Source organism: Salvelinus alpinus, chromosome 5 (genome assembly GCF_045679555.1).
Source record: "Salvelinus alpinus chromosome 5, SLU_Salpinus.1, whole genome shotgun sequence".
Taxonomy (NCBI): Eukaryota; Metazoa; Chordata; class Actinopteri; order Salmoniformes; family Salmonidae; genus Salvelinus; species Salvelinus alpinus.
Genome location: NC_092090.1, coordinates 57,812,060 through 57,830,233, shown reverse-complemented (window position 1 = coordinate 57,830,233; position 18,174 = coordinate 57,812,060). Strand labels below are relative to the sequence as shown.

Sequence of the window (18,174 nt, the reverse complement as noted above, 5' to 3'; positions counted from 1 at the left end):
TCAACTCGACTCTCCCTCTGTCCGTAATTCTCCTTTTTAATATCACCGGGGCAGCCCGTTAAAGTTGAGTGTTTTACATGAGTTGAGGGGAACGTCAACGATACAATTTCAAAGTATTTTTGGGGGATGTAAAAAATGTTTATGAAGCACATAAAAAGCCACTTGTGTTCCACTCCTGGTGTAGGAGCCAAATATCACCCTAATCCCTTTATAGTGCACTACTTTAGACCAAGGCCCATAGGGGCCTGGTAAAAAAGTAGTGCACTAGTGTGCTATTTGGGACACATTCCTTGTGTAAACTAGCAGTTTACTGAATGTAAATATGGACACGGGATCACTTGAACCACTCTGGGAGCCACGGCGACAGCCATTCATAACCCTATTCCAGACGTGAGGTACACTGAGGGTCTGAGCAGAACAGAATCGCTGGTCTTGTTTGAGTATTTTTTTAACACGTATCCGTCCTTCGTCTCTTCCTTGAAGTAATCACTAATCTAAGACAATTGAATGGGAGTTAGTACAGGTTTAAGTACATCGTTTGTATCTATCCATTATAGTCAGATCAGTATTTACTTCAAGGCAGGGTGGGGGATGTTTTATTGTGGATGGGGACTCTGCCTCTTTAAAAGGGCTCCAAAAAGCAAAAGCTAGCAGCTAGGCCCAGGCAGGCAGCTACAGTATGACGAGGGAAGATTCCCCTGATCAGTGTCATCTGCTTAGTCCAACTTGTAGTCAGTCAATGTGATGGGTCTCACCAATATGAAAATGGCAACGTCACAGAATAGTTTTTCAAAATTCTTCCAGCTTCACCACCTGATCGTGGCCTAGAGACAGAAATGACCCAGCATTAATTCTGGGGCCACCCCATCACCACACTGTCAGCACATGTGTGTGAGGGTATGTATGGAACCTTACTCGGAACACAGTGGGTACGGAAGGGTACGGAACCTCGATCAGATAGAGATATAGAGAAAGAGAGAGACAGATGATGACCTCACTAGTAGAAAGACAAAGAGAGAGGGGGCCCGTCTCAGGTACAGTACTTTGGGGCTCTGGTCCTCTGGTCTCATACCGAACACAACATAGCCAGCTACGGGAGTGTGTGTGGCTGATGTCATTAGTAAACGTGCATTCTGTGGACAACACCATGCTAGATGCTTATGCAAGTTGCTACACTAGATGCTAGCGCAAGGTGCTACGCTAGGTACCACTAGACGCTAATGCTAGAACGTTAGAGACTATGCTAAATGCTAACGCTAGATGCTAATACCAGGTGCTCCTCTCTTCCCCTCTCCCATTTCTTTCCCATTCAGTCTCCCCTATCTCTTTCCCTTTCTCGCCCACTCCCTCTCCCCTACCTTTTAAGAACTCTTGGAAGACTAGCCACTGGTAGGCTAAAAGAGATCCTAATAGATCTTCTCAATCTCTCTCCCAAAACTCTTTCCCGCTGTCTCTCCCTTTCCCCCTCTTTCCTTACCTCCCTCTACCTCTCTAGGTCCCCCCTCTCTCTCCCCTCTCTTTTCCCCTGTCTCTGCCTCAGCGCACAATGCGGGGTGGCCATTCAGCCAGCGTTACATAACCAAAATTATACAATTGAGTTGCACTGTGAGTGTGTGTGCGTGCGTGCATGAGTGTGTGTCTGCATACTTGTGCCCACGAGTGCTTGAATGACTGCGTGTGTGTGCATGAGCACCGAGTAGGTGTGTGTGCATGTTCATGTGTGTGAGGTGGGGCACCTCAGAGGGCCAGCCAGAGCAGTGTGACTTGGCAAACAGCAACAGACCCATTAACGCCTACAGTTCTGCAGGAGAGAACTCTCTCATCAGACCGTCTTTCGCTCTACACCTCTCTTTACCTCTCTCCCTGCCCGTTGTCCTCCATAACACCAGTCCCTCTTCCCTACCTCACCACTGAGTGTACAAAACATTAGAAACACCTGCTTTCCATGACAGACTGACCAGGTGAATCCAGGTGAAAGCTACGATCCCTTATTGATGTCACTTGTTAAATCGACTTCAAATCAGTGGAGATGAAAGAGAAGAGACAGGTTAAATAAGGACGTTTAAGCCTTGAGACAATTGAGACATGGATTGTGTATGTCTGCCATTCAGAGGGTGAATGGGCTAGACAAAAATACTGAAGTGCCTTTGAACAGGGTATGGTAGTAGGTGCCAGGCTGGGTTTCCTGTGTGTATCAAGATTGGTCCACCACCCAAAGGACATCCAGCCAACTTGACACAATTGTGGGAAGCATTGGAGTCAACATGAGCCAGCATCCCTGTGGAACGCTTTTGACACCTTGTAGAGTCCATGCCCTGACGAATTGAGGCTGTTCTGAGGGGAAAAGGAAAGGGGTGCCATTCAATATTAGGAAGGTGTTCCTAATGATTTGTACACTCTGTGTGTATACCCATCATCCCTATGCGCGCGCTCTCTGTGTGTGTGTGTGTATGTGTGTTATCCACTGCCCAGTCCTTAGTTTTACTTAAAACACAGGACCTAATCAAGCACCCATCAGCCACTGCTCTTCCCTGTGTGTGGGTTCTGCCCTGTGGAGACCAAACAGACAGAGAATGGACAACCGCTAATTAAATATCCTAAATTTTTTCTCGTCTCTATCCCCCTGTTTTTGTTTTCTTACCGGTTTGCTTTTCCAGCCTTTGTGATCCGCAGGAAAATAAACAACCCTTCTGTGTCACGCCCTGACCTTAGAGATCCTTTTTATGTCTCTATTTTGGTTTGGTCAGGGCGTGAGTTGGGGTGGGCATTCTATGTTTTGTGTTCTATGTTTTCTATTTCTGTGTGTTTGGCCGGGTGTGGTTCTCAATCAGAGGCAGCTGTCTAACGTTGTCTCTGATTGAGAACCATACTTAGGTATCCTTTTTCCACCTGTGTTTGTGGGTAGTTGTTTTCTGTTTTGTGCTGCTGCACCTGACAGGACTGTTTCGTTTTCGTTCATGCTCTTTGTTATTTTGTTTAGTGTTCTGTTTAAATAAAAATAACATGAACACTTACCCCGCTGCGCTTTGGTCCACACCTAATTCAACAGACGATCGTGACAGAACTACCCACCACCAAAGGACCAAGCAGCATGGCCAGGAGAGGCAGCCCCAAGAAAAAATGTTTTTTGGGGGGGGGGAGGAGGCACACGGGACGGTCGGCGGAGCCGAGGATGGAACCAGAGCCAGTCGGGGTGAAATTGGAGGTGAGCGAGGGGAGCGAAGCAGAGACAGTGAAGGAGTTGATGGTTAGATTGGAGGAGAGAGCTATGAGAGAGCTGCTGTGTTGGTGCATGAGGCACGACATTCGCCCTACGGAGCGTGTCCTCGAGTTGATGTCACCTGAGTCAGCTCTCCATACTCGTCCTGAGGAGCATGCTAGCCGTCTGGTGAAGACTGTGCCAGCCCCACGCACCAGGCCTCCTGTGCGCCTCCCCAGCCCTGCACGTCTTATGCCAGCTTGCAGTTATATTTGCTTTCTTTATTATTTGGTTAGGTCAGGGTGTGACAAGGGGTGGTTTGTTTAGTTTTTGTACTGTCTTGGGTTTTTTGTCTTGTCTAGGGTTTTTTGGTTATCTATGGGGATTTTGTATTGTCTAGGGGTATGTAGGTTTATGGTGGCCTGAATGGGTTCCCAATCAGAGACAGCTGTTTATCGTTGTCTCTGATTGGGGAGCCTATTTAGGTTGCCATTTTCCATGTTGGTTTTGTGGGTAGTTGTCCATGTTTAGTTGCCTGTGAGCACTACGTTGGCGTTACGTGTCGGTTGGTTGTTTATTGTTTTGTTGGCGACATCGTTAAATAAACAAGTATGTACGCTCAAAACGCTGCACCTTGGTCCACTCCTTTAAACGGCCGTGACATTCTGGTTGATGGTGGGTCAGACTCGGGAACCCTGCTGCCTTTTATAAAGTATTCCCACCAACCAACCAACCAACTGACCTCCTCTACTTCAGAACTGGAAAAGTACTGTAGGATCACCAACGAAAAACCTGTATGCATACATCTCCCAAGCCGTTATGACCGTATAATTGATTTATGGAAGTAATAATCATTTGTATTCTACAGGTCTCTGTAGATTCCTCTGGAGTGAATTTATTACTGATGTTCATTGACTACCATGTGTGGCTGAGACAACGCTAAACAAAGAATCACATGGTTAACTGCTGAAATAATACCAACTGGGCTTTTTTGCTCACAAATCTACCAAGTCAACTTTTTTTTTTTTTTTTTAACTCATAACCCCCCTAGCTGTCAGTACAAAACTGCAGTGCTGCATTCAAGTTGTAGAAAGAAGCACTACTAGGAACTAGGCTATTTACTAGGAACATCCTAATGCAAGGACACTCTACTACAGTCAGTCAATATTTCTCATCAATTTGTAACAAAAGGGCCCACAAAATCTTGAATCAAGGACATCCTTGCGGGAACGTTCTCTTGGAAACATGTAAACCCGTTTTATAGTCGAGAATTGAAAACGTGTCCTTTGGCTCATCAGTAAAGAGAGAGTGGAGAGACAGAAGAGTGGAGAGACAGAATTGGAGGAAATTAGAAAGTGAAACACTAAACAGTAACGTAGTAACCAGCCACTTATCAAAAGGTACACATCAAAACGACTGTGTTGTATTCCAGTGAAAAAGCTAAGACTACTAGGAACTGGAGTTGGGTTCCTTTTCTTATTAAAACAGGACGTGTGACAAACAAACGTCTTACGTCATGTACAGTAAGATAACATAATAACCTTATCATCTAAATTAAAAAAAATTGTGACGCAATGTTTCTGGGCATTACATTATCAACGTGGGCCACAGTGTCACTAACTAGCTACCACAATCACACAACACGCTATGTTGACCAACCGTTACACTACCTCACTGTTAGGTATCATAATAATGGAGCATTTAGTCATTGTCAGATAAGCATCCACTTTGGTACCTTTAGGGGAGGGAAAGGGGATACCTAGTCAGTTGCACAACTGAACGCATTCAACCGAAATGTGTCTTCTGCATTCAACCCCTCTGAATCAGAGAATTGCGGGGGGCTGCCTTAAATCAACATCCACGTTAATTAATAAATAGGATTTTCTAAAGAAAAACTATTTATACAATTTATATAATCCTAGGATCTCAACTACCTCATCAGAACTGACCAATGGGAGCAATCGTTGTCCACCTGCAGTATTTTGCCTGTTAAGCTGGGGCGGCAGGTAGCCTAGTGGTTAGAGCGTTGGGCCAATAACTGAAAGGTTGCTGGATCGAATCCCCGAGCTGACAAGGTAAAAATCTGTCGTTCTGCCCCTGAGCAAGGCAGTGTTCCCCGGTAGGCCGTCATTGTAAATAAGAATTTGTTCTTAACTGACTTGGAGGATAAATAAAATAAAAAAAGCTCTTCATCTGCCTCCGTCCTTTTCTCGCCCCCTCACTCTCAGGAGACAAACAAAACCCAGCAGCCGTAAAAACCCAAATAATGCACGGAGAGCAGAATTAGTACGATACCCGCTAATTATCAAAATCCAGAAAAGAGCCGTTAAATTCTACGACTACCTAAAAGGAAGCGATTCCCAAACTTTCCATAAGAGATGAACCTAGAGAAAAGTCCCCTCAGCCAGTTGGTTCTATGGGCTCTGTTCACAAACGCAAATAGACTCCACAGAGTACCAGGATTAGACCCAACCAAATAATGAGAAAACAAAAAGATAATTGCTTGTCACATTGGAAAGAACTAACCAAAAAAACTGAGCAAACTGGAATGCTATCTGGCACTAAACAGAGGATACACAGTGGCAGAATACCTGACCACCGTGACTGCATAGCATTGCTATTGAGAAAGTCCGCCGTAGGCAGACCTGGCATTCAAGAGAAGACAGGCTATGTGCCCACTGCCCACAACATTTGGTGGAAACTGAGCTGCACTTCCTAAACCTCCTGCCAAATGTATGACCATATTAAAGACACATATTTCCCTCAGATTACACAGACCCACAGAGAATTCGAAAGCAAATACATTTCTTAGAAACTCCCATATCTATTAGGTGAAATACCACAGTGTCCCATTACAGCAGCAAGATTTGTGACCGGTTGCCATACAAAAAGAGCAACCAGTGGAACACAAACACTATTCTAAATACAACCATTATTTATCTGTTTATTTATCTCCCCTTTCGTACTTTAACCATTTGCACATTTTTATAACACTGTATAGCCATAATATAACATCATATAATAATTATTCCAAAACTCTTGTGAGTGTTATGTTTACTGTTCATTTCTGATCATTTATTACATTTTTGTTTATATCACTTGCATTGGCATTGTAAACATATGTTTCCCATGCCAATAAAGCCCCTTTGAATTGAATTGATTCCCCCCTCTCCCCCCTCCACTGGCAGCCCCTTCAGAGGAGTAACAATAACTGGATGTAACTTAGCTCTCACTACTGCCCTCCCTCCCCCCACAAACCCTCTCCCCTTCTATCCCTAGCTACGGGCTCACATAAAGAGCTCCCAGTCAGTCTGTCTCGCTCAGCCTCTCTCCCCACGGCTGCCAGGTGTGTTACTCCCCCCCCCCACCACCACCCCTCGAACTGTGATTCTCTTTTTTCAAGGGCTCTTCTTCCATTAGCTCAACCTCTCTAGGCATGGCTAGCTCCAATGGCACTTCTCACTCCCTCACACACAAACTCTCAGGAGGGTGAACCAAACCCCACCTCTCTGAGGAGCATAAACTTCTTAAACCTCTGGATGTTCTCTCACATGGACAGAGGAACCCTCCCACCACACCATGGAGAGGGCAGACAGCCGATCAGATCGAGTGTGTGTATGTGTGTAGCAGAGAGAGGCCCCTGGCTGCATGGGGCCCAGATCAGGCTCAGGCGTGGTGGGCCTCGGCCCCGAGCAGCTCAGGCTCAAAGAGAACAGGGCCATCACACACAGAGAAGCCCAGTATGGAGGAACTCTCACAGAGAGCAACAAACGCACACGGGCTTAGCTATGTGGAGACCCAGGGAGAGAGAAGAGAAAAGGGACGCTTTGGTGTGGGAGCCATGTCTGATCGTATCACTATGATACGTTTAAAAAAAAAATCCATGTTACCTCTTTTGATAGCTAGCCGTTGTGTTTTCTGGCTAATAGCAAAAACGGTCAAAACTCACAAAATTATATATATATTTTTTAAATCACAAAAAAATGTAAACAAAAAAAAGTCGACTTTTTAACCGTTTACAATTACATACAAATTCAAGCATGTCGAAGAATTTATCATCTCAAATTAATCCATTTAAAAGACCCCCCCTCTGTGGTGCTCCGCTCTTTCTTTTCCTCCCTTTCATTTCCACTCCCCTCTCTCTCTTCTCCCTCCCCCCTCTTCTGCTCTCCCTCTTCTTCTTTCTCTTTTCTCCCGCTCCCTCTCTTTCGTCTTAAGTCCCCGGGGCTCCTTTATTCTCTCTTTAAATAGAGGCCCGACCAGGGCTGTGAAGTGTAATAATGGTCATTTTTCCTCTCCATTCAGCAGCGGGTAATTCCACCCAGGGACGGCTCACTTTGAGCCACATCACACAAGGAGCTTCCCAGTGACCATGGCAACGTGCTCAGTGGGATCCCGGGGCCGTGAAGCAGTGATTTGGGGGATTTGGTGGGGTGTAGGGCAGCCAGGGTGGCTGGGGTGGTGAGGGCCCGCAGAGGAGGAACAAAAAAGAAAACGCTGTCCAAAATGGAGAGAGGAGAAGAGAGAGAGCGAGAGAGAGAGAAGAGAGGCCCAGTCTAGGTGTAGAGAAAGCCTCCGACCGAGCGAGCGACACCCCACCAGGAAGAGAAGCCAAGATACTATCAGCAAGTTGAGTCGTACAAAACATGAAAGGAGCACCCAAGAGGCAGGCCTCCCTCATGGTGCAGGCAGCTCAACGCTTCACAGGGTTTCACTCTCTCCCGCTCTCCTCCCCCTCCCTCCTATTTCCACCCCCCTCTTTTCTCCCCTCTCCCTCCTTCCGCCATGGTATGGCAGTGTTTCTGTGATGTGGTGGTGTGGGGAAGGAGGGAGGGAGAGAGGGAACAGAAGGTAGCATGTGCGTTTTATTGCTGGTGCCAAAGTCTATCGATGAACTGATGCTTTCATTGATCATAAGGGAGGATACCTTGGCCTTCTGTTCACCTCTCAAAATCAACCCCAGGACCAGTACATTCACATGGCCCTCCCTCCCTAACCCTAGAATGTGTGTAATCCACTGGTTAGTTATAGGGGAAACGCTGGATTACTGCTTCATAATAAATCGTCCTACTGCTACGACACCACCACCATTTCAGTCTTCGTCACTTTAACTACCACAGCGTCTGACAGTAACATGCACTTCTGTGGACAAGCCCTCCTCATATGGCATGAAAAGAAGTAGGCCCGTAACTCCATTTGTGCGCCCACCTCTGAAAGGAGAGAAAATAGTCCCGTCGACTCATCACTACTCCATCTATTCCCTTCCACCAGCAGAAAGCATTCTTCCATAAACGCTAGGTAATTACGCTGGAATAAAAAGCTGCAGCTGCATCTTAACAATGCACTGAAAACTATTATAGGTAATCAATTCCTATTATATTGAAGTTCTACAGCAATCTACCTTCCAAAGCACTGTGCAAAACCACCTGGCCATCAAAACACAACACTTCTCTCTCCCTCTCTGCTCTGCTATGGAGTCCACCAAGACAGCGAGAGACAGCGAGAGACAGCGAGAGACAGCGAGAGACAGAGAGAGACAGAGAGAGAGGGAGCTTTATCAAAGCACACCTAATCTCTCAGCCCCCAGATAAACAGTGGATCAGCTCACATAAACCACACACGCACGCACACACTTATTTTTTGACATTTTCATCAGCCAATATTAATCGCCCACATTTTTTTTTAAATAAAATAAAATGGTGTACAATACAACATAAAGGGTGCAACAGATCAGCACCCCTGCCAGAACCTACCCTATAAAACACCACAGTACGAGTTTACAACACTCTGTGTGGCACAGCACCGCATTGGCATACCATACCATGTGGTCTGGCATTGGCATGGTCTCTAACAAACAGACCGACAGACACCTTTCCCAGGTCAGCTACAGGGCAGGGCATCCAAGGTTTACACAGCCAGAGGTGGGAACAGTTAACCTAACACAGGCCCCAGGCCAGACTGTGTGTGTGTGTGTGGCTAGCTGCCTCACTCTCATCTCTCTCTCTCTGGCTGAGATGCCAGACAGGGTAAGCATCCAAAAGCCACTTAGCAGTAAGAAGGTGCAGCTGTTTGCTGAGCTCCACAGCAGGCTGTGCCAAGAGAGAGAGAGGCAGAAACAGAAAGAGGAGAGGAGTGCCAGGCTAGGCTGCTAGCTAGTCACTGCAGGGGATCTATATCATAGAATTACAGTGCATTCGGGAAAGTATTCAGACCCCTCGACTTTTTCCAATTTATTTAAAGTTACAGCCTTATTCTAAAATGGATTAAATAAAAAATGTTCCTCAGCAATCTACACACAATACCCCATAACGACAAAGCCAAAACAGGTTGTCAGAAATGTTTGCAAATGTATTACAAATAAAAAACATAAATACCTTATTTACATTGGTATTCAGACCCTCTACTATGAGGTGTACCCTGTATCGAGTGATTATCCTTGAGATGTTCCTACAACTTGATTGGAGTCCACCTGTGGTAAATTCAATTGATTGGACATGATTTGGAAAGGCACACACCTGTCTAAATAAGGTCCCACAGTTGACAGTGCAGGTCAGAGCAAAAACCAAGCCATGAGGTCGATGGAATTGTCCATAGACCTCCGAGACTGGATTGTGTCGGGGCACAGATCTGGGGAAGTGTACCAAAACATTTCTGCAGCATTAAAGGTCCTCAAGAACACAGTGGCCTACATCATTCTTAAACGGAAGAAGTTTGGAACCACCAAGACTCTTCCTAGAGCTGGCCACCCGGCCAAAATGAGCAATCAAGGATTAAGGGCCATGGTCAGAGGTGACCAAGAACCCTGGTCACTCTGACAGACCTCCAGAGTTCCTCTGTGGAGATGGGAAGACCTTCCAGAAGGAAGCCACTCCTCAATAAAAGGCACATGACAGCCCACTTGTAGTTTTCCGTAAGGGACCTGAAGGACTCTCGGACCATGAAAAACAAGATTCTCTGGTCAGATGAATCCAAGATTGAACTCTTTGGCCTGAATGCAAAGCGTCACCACTTGATTTTAAGAATGTGAAATGTCAGAATAATAGTTAGGAGAATGATTTATTTCAGCTTTTATTTCTTTCATCACAATCCCAGTGGGTCAGAAGTTTACATACACTCAATTAGTGTATGACGAAGGCCATGCAGCCGAAACGCGTCGGTTTTTAAACAACTTTGTTTCTATTGAACATGCCATACTAATAAAGGCATTTTAATTAATTATATGAAGAGTGCCTTGGTCCTCCTTTCTTTTAGATGACCAATTTACACCTTTTACCAAAGAGCACCTTCTATCTACCAAAATATACTATAGTGTACCTTAGTAGCGCTTCCCTTCCTCCTCTTTATACACTCAATTAGTATTTGGTAGCATTGCCTTTAAATTGTTTAACTTGGATCAAACTTTTTGGGTAGCCTTCCACAAGCTTCCCACAATAAGTTGGGTGAATTTTGGCCCATTCTTCCTGACAGAGCTGGTATAACTGAGTCAGGTTTGTAGGCCTCCTTGTTCGCACACACTTTTTCAGTTCTGCCCACAAATGTTCTATAGGATTGAGGTCAGGCTTTGTGATGGCCACTCCAATACCTTGACTTTGTTGTCCTTAAGCCATTTTGCCACAACTTTGGAAGTATGCTTGGGGTCATTGTCCATTTGGAAGACCCATTTGCGACCAAGCTTTAACTTCCTGACTGATGTCTTCAGATGTTGCTTCAATATATCCACATATTTTTGCTTCCTCATGATGCCATCTATTTTGTGAAGTGCACCAGTCCCTCCTGCAGCAAAGCACCCCCACAACATGATGCTGCCACCCCCGTGGTTCACGGTTGGGATGGTGTTCTTCGGCTTGCAAGAATCCCCCTTTTTCCTCCAAACATAACAATGGCCAAACAGTTCTATTTTTGTTTCATCAGACCAGAGAGCATTTCTCCAAAATGTACGATCTTTGTCCCCATGTGCAGTTGCAAACCGTAGTCTGGCTTTTTTAATGGCGGTTTTGGAGCAGTGGCTTCTTCCTTGCAGAGCGGCCTTTCAGGTTATGTCGATGTAGGACTCGTTTTACTGTGGATACAGATACTTTTGTACCGGTTTCCTTCAGCATCTTCACAAGGTCCTTTGCTGTTGTTCTGGGATTGATTTGCACTTTTCGCACCAAAGTACGTTCATCTCTAGGAGACAGAATGCGTCTCCTTCCTGAGCGGTATGACGGCTGCATGGTCCCATGGTGTTTATACTTGCGTACTATTGTTAGTACAGATGAACGTGGTACCTTCAGGCATTTGGAAATTGCTCCCAAGGATGAACCAGTCTTGGCTGATTTATTTTCACTCAAATTATGTCAATTAGCCTATCAGAAGCTTCTAAAGCCATGACATAATTTTCTGAAATTTTCCAAGCTGTTTAAAGGCACAGTCAACTTGGTGTATGTAAACTTCTGACCCACTGGAATTGTGATACAGTGAATTATAAGTGAAATAATCTGTCTGTAAACAATTACTTGTCATGCTGACTTGACAAAACTATAGTTCGTTAACAAAAAATTTGTGGAGTGGTTTAAATGACTCCAACCTAAGTGTATGTAAACTTCCGACTTCAACTGAATATATATATATATAAATTATCAACAACAATTTTTTTTTTTTTTTTTGCTTTGTCATTATGGGCATTGTGTGTAGGTCGATGAGGGAAAAAAAAATATTTAATCCATTTTAGAATACCATAAATTATGTAAATTATATGCTGATCTCGATCTATACCATGTCGGAGTGTGTGGAGAGGGGCTCTAGCACAGGGTAAACAGTCTAGAGACTTTGGCTCTTATGGTATTATTGTATTAAAAGGTAGGGTTGTGACAGTAATGGTTTTTAGATTATGGTTATTGGTCAGTCAAATGACCGCGTCACCATAATAACCATTTGATGCTGGCCTTCTAGGCAGAGTTCCTCTGTCCAGTGTCTGTGTTCTTTTGTACATCTTAATCTTTTATTTTTATTGGCCAGTCTGAGATATGGCCTTTTCTTTGCAACTCTGCCTAGAAGGCCAGCATCCCGGAGTCGTCTCTTCACTGTTGCCGTTGAGACTGGTGTGTTGGGGGTACAATTTAATGAAGCTGCCAGTTTAGGACTAGTGAGGCGTCTGTTTCTCAAACTAGACACTCTAATGTACTTGTCCTATCGCTCAGTTGTGCAACAGGGCCTCCCACTCCTCTTTCTATTCTGGTTAGAGACAGTTTGCGCTGTTCTGTGAAGGGAGTAGTACACAGCGTTGTACGAGATCTTCAGTTTCTTGGCAATTTCTGGCATGGAATAGCCTTAATTTCTCAGAACAAGAATAGACTGACGAGTTTCAGAAGAAAGTTCTTTGTTTCTGGCCATTTTGAGCCTGCAATTGAACCCACAAAAGCTGATGCTCCAGATACTCAGTCTAAAGAAGGCCCGTTTTATTGCTTCTTTAAATCAAAACAACAGTTTTCAGCTGTGCTAACATAATTGCAAAAGGGTTTTCTAATGATCAATTAGCCTTTTAAAATGAACAACTTGTATTAGCTAACACAACGTGCCATTGGAACACAGGAGTGATGGTTGCTGATAATGGGCCTCTGTACGCCTATGTAGATATTCCATTAAATACCTGGCATTTTCAGCTACAATAGTCATTTACAACATTAACAATGTCTACACTGTATTTCTGATCAATTTGACTTTATTTTAATGGACCAAACAATTTTCTTTTCTTTCAAAAACAAGAACATTTCTAAATGACCCCAAACTTTTGAACAGTAGTGTATACATATATCTCAGCAAAAAAAGAAACGTCCTCTCACTGTCAACTACGTTTATTTTCAGCAAACTTAACATGTGTAAATATTTGTATGAACAAAACAAGATTCAACAACTGAGACATAAACTGAACAAGTTCCACAGACATGTGACTAACAGAAATGTAATAATGTGTCCCTGAACAAAGGAGGAGGGGGGGGGGGTCAAAATCAAAAGTAACAGTCAGTATCTGGTGTGGCCACCAGCTGCATTAAGTACTGCAGTGCCAATCCTCCTCATGGACTGCACCAGATTTGCCAGTTCTTGCTGTGAGATGTTACCCCACTCTCCCACCAAGGCACCTGCAAGTTCCTGGACATTTCTGGGGGGAATGGCCCTAGCCCTCACCCTCCGATCCAACAGGTCCCAGACATGCTCAATGGGATTGAGATCCGGGCTCTTCGCTGGCCATGGCAGAACACTGACATTCCTATCTTGCATGAAATCACGCACAGAACAAGCAGTATGGCTGGTGGCATTGTCATGCTGGAGGGTCATGTCAGGATGAGCCTGCAGGAAGGGTACCACATGAGGGAGGAGGATGTCTTCCCTGTAACGCACAGCGTTGAGATCGCATGCAATGACAACAAGCTCAGTCCGATGACGCTGTGACACACCGCCCCAGACCATGACGGACCCTCCACCTCCAAATCGATCCCGCTCCAGAGTACAGGCCTCGGTGTAACGCTCATTCCTTTGACGATAAACACTAATCTGTCCATCCCCCCTGGTGAAATAAAACCACGACTCGTCAGTGAAGAGCACTTTTTGCCAGTCCTGTCTGGTCCAACGACGGTGGGTTTGTGCCCATAGGCGACGTTGTTGCCGGTGATGTCTGGTGAGGACCTGCCTTACAACAGGCCTACAAGCCCTCAGTCCAGCCTCTCTCAACCTATTGCGGACAGTCTGAGCACTGATGGAGGGATTGTGCGTTCCTGGTGTAACTCGGACAGTTGTTGTTGCCATCCTGTACCTGTCCCGCATGTGTGATGTTTGGATGTACCGATCCTGTGGAGGTGTTGTTACACGTGGTCTGCCACTGCGAGGACGATCAGTTGTCCGTCCTGTCTCCCTGTAGCGCGGTCTTAGGCGTCTCACAGTACGGACGTTGCAATTTATTGCCCTGGCCACATCTGCAGTCCTCATGCCTCCTTGCAGCATGCCTAAGGCACGTTCAAGCAGATGAGCAGAGACCCTGGGCATCATTCTTTTGGTGTTTTTCAGAGTCAGTAGAAAGGCTTCTTTAGTGTCCTAAGTTTTCATAACTGTGACCTTAATTGCCTACCGTCTGTTAGCTGTTAGTGTCTTAACGACTGTTCCACAGGTGCATGTTCATTAATTGTTTATGGTTCATTGAACAAGCATGGGAAACAGTGATAAACCCTTTACAATGAAGATCTGTGAAGTTATTTGGATTTTTATGAATTATCTTTGAAAGACAGGGTCCTGAAAAAGGGATGTTTCTTTTTTTGCTGAGTTTATATACATTTTTTTTCTTTATATATATTTTTCTGCTGAAAACTTGAGGGGCCAACAACACCAAATACGACCCGCGGGCCAAATTCGGCCCGCCAATTTGGAAACTCTACTCTACAGCCTTGTGTATTTGCTGTATGCCCTTACAGCCAGCAACAGGTCCAGAACCAGTCGAGGTTAGGTCTGTGTTTTTAGGGCTGTAATGATACCAGATTCGTAATATAGAATTTTTTCCATGGGAAAAATGAAAACACATAGCAGACTGAACTCTTTGGTCCTTCAAAAACTCGCTGTGTGTAAAATAGGGTGTGCTATATCTTGGAAAATAGATCAAATGTGACTCTGGATGACAACATAATGTTTCCAACATTAGGGCTGATTTCGTAAATATGTGAAATCCGCTTTGTGTTTTGTTTCCTTGCCACAATACTAACGAGTATCACAATACTGGTATCGTCCCGGCCCTCGTGTTTTTGTAAGGGCAGAGTAGAGTACATGGCCCCTATGTTTTTTCGTGTGGTGGGGTCCGAGAACATGAAAAGCCTGTGAGGGAGAAAAACCCCCAATAATAATTAGACATCCTCATATCCTGACACAAACTCCCCCTTCCCCTCTCACCCCCTCCATCACACCCTCAACCCTGAAACAGCACCCCTCACACCCCTCCCTGTGTAGGGGGTGATGTCATGCCACAGGATGGAGGGATGAGGACAGGGATGAAAGGAAGAGAGGGAAAACCCTCATGCCGGTCAGGGCCCATGCGGCCGTTGGCGCGGCAACATGAAAAGTGGAAATATCATGCTGGCATGGCGACAAAAGAGAGCAGAGCCACCAAAGCCATGGCATGATTACATGTTCCACAAGAGACGCCAATATCACACAGAGAGAGGGAGAGAGACTAAAGAGAAGGAAAGAGAGAAGGAAAGAGAGAGGGAGAAGGAAAGAGAGAGAAGGAAAGAGAGAGAAAGAGACTAGAGAGAAGGAAAGTGAGAGACTAGAAAGAAGGAAAGAGAGAGACTAGAGAGAAGGAAAGCGAGAGAAGGAAAGAGAGAGAGAGACTAGAGAGAAGAGAAGGAAAGAGAGAGAGAGAGAGAAAGAGACTAGAGAGAAGGAAAGACTGAGAGACTAGAAAGAAGGAAAGAGAGAGACTAGAGAGAAGGAAAGCGAGAGACTAGAGAGAAGGAAAGCGAGAGACTAGAGAGAAGGAAAGAGAGAGAGAAGAGGGATAGAGTAGAGGGCTAGAGAGAGAGGGAGAGGGTAGAGGAGGGGATTACCAGGAAGCTAGGAACATGTCACCCCAGCCAGGCTAGTTAGGACAGAAATACACCACTTAAAGACAGGCAGCACAATTCTGAGCACAAAGTTTGTTTTTTCACTAAATTGGTCATTTGCCCAATCAGATCAGCTCTGACAAAGATCTGATGTGATTGATCAAAAGACCAATTAGGGAGAGAAAAAAGGATTCGAAATGGGCTGCCCGTGTAGACCCAGCAATACTGTTCAACACTACACTTAAAAGAAACCATCATGTGAGGATCTATTCAACACTTTACACAAACCACAAGTCAACTTACTGTGCTATAATTCTTTAGTCTGCACAAATAAAACGGATAGGCATAGCTACAGCTCTCTGAACAAAGCTAAACCCTGCACGGAAATACAATGTGTAGATGTTAGATGAACAGTTCAGTGGCTATCTACAATGCTACAAAAACAACTCTTCCACAAACACAGGCAAAGACAACACAAGCTAGGACCCAATCTTCCAGCGCCTCCCCGCTTCCCTGCTGTAGAGGGAGCCGCTGTGTGTGCAGCACGCAGGGAGGGGGGCAGCGGTGGGGGTCACAGGTCAGCAGCCCAGCGCCTCTCATAAGAACCAGACAGGAAGAGCTGGAAAAAACTGTGTACATATATACACCACCAAATGAAGTGTTGGGTTTGGCATCGAAAAACAAAAGCATATGCAGAAAAGTACCTCATACCTACAGTAAAATATGGTGGTGGGGCTATTATGGGGCTATTTTGCTTCCACTGCTCCTCTGGGTCCTTTTATGGTCAACGGCAACATGAACTTTACCAAGTATCAGGACATTTTAGAAAAAAACCTGGTTGCCTCTTGGCCGCGAGTTGATCTTCCAGCAAGACAATAACCCCAAGCACTAATCAAATTCCAGAAGAAAATGGTTAATCAACCACGAAATCAAAATAAATGTCCGTCTCCGGACTTGAACCCCATTGGTTTATATTGAATAGGGCCGACGAAGGATATCAAGGATCTGGAAAGATTCTGTAAGGAGGACCGGCCTAAGATCCCTCCCAATGTGTTCTCCAATCTCATAAAATGGTTCAATGTCATTATCCTCGCAAGGGGAGGGTGCTAAGAGCATTGAAAACAGCCAATAATGTTGACCTGTATCTTTTCGAGATTTTTTTTAAATTACTTGTTAAACAAAATCTCTTTCCCTGAGCAATTGTATTAGTATAAAATAATAGAATTATATTTTTAAAGTCTTTTTTGCTCTTTATCTCTTTATCTTTATCAGGGGTGTCAATAATTATGGACCTGACTGTATGTGACACGACACCGGTTTGGTGTGGAAGCCTGCTCTCGCTCTACTGCACTAGGACTTCAGAGGCTAGCATGCCCCCCCCCCCCCCCTCCATTTTCGTTCACCCTTCCTCCTCAACCCTGCCTTTCACCCTTTCCCGTAGTCCTGCCTTCTGTTCATCAAACCTGCCTCTAATGGTGGGCCAGCTACAATAGAAGTAGTTAGTAGTCCTGGCTGCTATGTTTTCCATTTCAGTAGAGAATCTATGAAGTTAGAATTAGTGTTATAAAACATCATGACACATAAAAAACACGAGCTGGCGCACACCCAGAAAAAAATGATTTTATGTAGAGGTGCTGACTAACGGCGAATAAACTATAAGCTGTAAAAAATAAAGAGTCGCACACTGTATATATAAACTCCCAGTAATTTATCGGGTAAATCACCAACGTTTCGGCATCAATGTGCCTTCTTCAGGGTGAACATCATGATGCAAATAGCATATTCGGGGCCATGTAGCATATTCTAGAATTGGAATTTAGATCCAAAACTGGGCGGCAAAGTGTGTAGGAAACAGAGAGGAGGGTTGAGTATGGGGTTATGCAGGGGTTAAGGCTAGACCGGGCAAGGCAGGGTGGGGTGAGGGGGGATGTCTGAGCCTAGTAGGGACCGCAGTCTGCGGGCACTAGGGGCATGGGGGCTGGCAGGGGCACTCCGGGCTGTGTGTCTGTCTGGCAGTACAGTAGAGTAGTGGCCGTGTCTGGCTCTGGGAACACCACAGGCCCCCAGCTGTGCTCGGGCCCAGGCAGGCAGGGTCTGGTCTGTCAAGATGGGCCAAACAACAATGAAGAGGCCTTTCCCCTCTCCTTTCTCTCTCTCTCTTTACACACTAATTATAGACCAGCAATGTCCCACTGTCCCCTCAAAACAAACCAGGAAAGAGAATGGAAGAACAAGGCGCCTCCTCTTCTCCCTCCTCCTTTTCATCTCCACTCTAATGAGGGGATGGATACTGTCATCTAGATCACTTTCACAACACCCCCCCCCCCCCCCGAAAGAGGGCCACAGGTCTGCTGGATGGGCTCTGCTCCTGCACCAAACCAAACCCCCCCCCCCCCCAATTCCAACATGGCC

General features: G+C 45.2%; 1 protein-coding gene across 2 annotated transcripts in view; it reads right to left on the bottom strand.

The window, feature by feature from the left end:
• Nucleotides 1–18,174, bottom strand: part of znrf3 (zinc and ring finger 3) — a 110,653-nt gene that overhangs the window by 21,758 nt on the left and 70,721 nt on the right. The window lies entirely within an intron of this gene.